Here is a 2,500-nt window from a genome sequence, read left to right as displayed (position 1 = left end):
ATGAAACATGATTAATTTCAAGACCTCAATAAAACATCTTGAGAAAAATAATGTCACGTAACGCCACATTTACCTCAGAAGAGCCGTTCAGTGATCATACACTCGTGCGTCCGCTACAACAAATATATGCTCTATATTGCATATTCAATGTATTTTTACTTCACGTTTTCTTCAATATTTAATGCATGTTTGAATAAATGCTTCATGTTTTTATGACAGCCACTATTTAAATGTTTATAAAAAACATAAGAACATTTTGCTAAATATATTCAGCGCTGTTCATACGCATTATATTTACACTTCGTTAATGTATGATTAAATCTTGTCACGAGAAGAAGTTAATAATACAGCCATCTTTTAAATGTTTATATTTATTTAATCAATTAACCAATTTTTGGCTAAATTAATATTTTCATTTTCCTTTTTGGTAAAAAAATAAATTAAAAAAATCGGTGCATCATGAAGTTTAAATACTAATACAATTATTTAAAAAAATTTTTTTAAACAAAATTCTAAAGTAACCTTCAACCTGTCAGTATTTTAGTACAATTAAAAAGAACTAGGCTACATGCAATATATCACAATCATTACATTATATAATGTTATGAATATTAAAATGGAATGCATCAGTACAATGATAATTAACAGATGTGTGACGGTTCACCACTGGATGACGGAAGTGTTGTTCATTCATCAACATAAAGACTGAAAGATCAATTCTTGGGATTTAAGAATCAATATTAGTTCATCAAAACGAGATTTCTGAGTTATTCATCATAATTATGTCACGCAAACCTGACCCGAAGCTGTTAGTCTGGAGACGTCTATAAATGTCCAAGCGTTTCAGCCCACACACACACACACACACACACACACACACTTACAAGCGTTGGCGTTTTCCATCAGTAATTACGGCTGTAACACAGAGCTGTAGATGTTCTGAGCATCTCACACACGCACACACGCACACACGCACACACACACACACACACACACACACACACACACACACACACACACACACACACACACACACACACACACACACACACACACACACACACACACACACACACACACACACACACCCGTATGTTCAGCTCACGCCGCTGGAAGCATTAAATCAGCTTTTGTTCAAGAGTTTACATGAGATGATGTTATTCCTATTCTCATTGCGTATGGATTGTTTGTTAGATCCTAAAATCCTGAAGAAGAACAAAACCACACTGTAAATTTGAGCATGATTGTGTGTCAGATCCCACAGTCTCTTTTTGCCCTTTTATTATAACTGATATGTTTTGACACAAATATGACTTCAAGTCTCAAGCTATTCCAGTCAAGAGTCATTGGCAACACTTGACAAAAAGGCTCATTAGTGTATTAACTAACATAAAACAACGAGAAATACATGTTAGTATTTATTCATATTTGTTAATGTTAGATAATAAAATCCAGCTGTTGATTGTGTGTTCATAAGTCCACAGTGCATTAACTAATGTTAACTAATGCAACCCTTGATGGTATTAACTGGGAGAAACCCAGCGGTTCTCCTGAACGAACAAACTGAAAATCGAAGTTTACTTAACTAAATTAAATCAGTTGATTGTACTTGTAAACCTTTCCAAATTTGTCAGGTACATTTTTCCAAATAAGTTGGTTTATTTAAAAAAAAAACATGCAAAAAGATAACAGAAAATAATGAGTTAAGTCAACAAAAATTGTCCCGAAAGTGTTCAGTGAGTGCTTCTGGTGATATAAACCAGTGGTTCTCCTGAGCGAGTGTGTCTCTGCATCAGCTGGAAGCCGTTCGCTCGGTTCCCATGGCAACAGGTTTGAGAAGCCGACCGTATCACAGAAGAGAGATGAGATATTAATACTGAGGGGATTCCTCTTCTTCCGAATGTAATCCATACATATACATCACGAGGTCAGGCCTTTCGATTCCTTTGAGACATGACATCAGGCTCACGCTAACCCTAACCCAGGCTCACGCTAACCCTAACCCAGGCTCACGCTAACCCTAACCCAGGCTCACGCTAACCCTAACCCAGGCTCACGCTAACCCTAACCCAGGCTCACGCTAACCCTAACCCAGGCTCACGCTAACCCTAACCCAGGCTCACGCTAACCCTAACCCAGGCTCACGCTAACCCTAACCCAGGCTCACGCTAACCCTAACCCAGGCTCACGCTAACCCTAACCCAGGCTCACGCTAACCCTAACCCAGGCTCACGCTAACCCTAACCAGCTCACGCTAACCCTAACCCAGGCTCACGCTAACGCTAACCCTAACCCAGGCTCACGCTAACGCTAACCCTAACCCAGGCTCACGCTAACCCTAACCCAGGCTCACGCTAACCCTAACCCAGGCTCACGCTAACCCAGGCTCACGATCTCTCCGGTTCATTACAAGATGTCTCCTCTGAGTTATTGTCCATACCGATGTATTCAACAAAAGCTGCTTTTACTCAGTATTTTTGTCTTGTTTCCAGTCCAAATA

At 39.2% G+C, this 2,500-nt stretch overlaps 1 protein-coding gene across 5 annotated transcripts in view; it reads left to right on the top strand.

Moving 5' to 3' along the window:
- The window catches only part of camk2d1 (calcium/calmodulin-dependent protein kinase (CaM kinase) II delta 1), a gene marked incomplete at its 3' end in the record, with an annotated part of 78,719 nt that overhangs the window by 27,506 nt on the left and 48,713 nt on the right, over positions 1-2,500 (top strand). The gene's annotated exons all lie outside the window — the stretch shown is intronic.

This window comes from Phoxinus phoxinus, assembly GCF_949152265.1.
Source record: "Phoxinus phoxinus genome assembly, chromosome: 2".
NCBI classification, from domain to species: domain Eukaryota; kingdom Metazoa; phylum Chordata; class Actinopteri; order Cypriniformes; family Leuciscidae; genus Phoxinus; species Phoxinus phoxinus.
The sequence above is the reverse complement of the archived record's forward strand: the minus strand, read 5'-3'. Positions and strand labels throughout refer to the sequence as shown.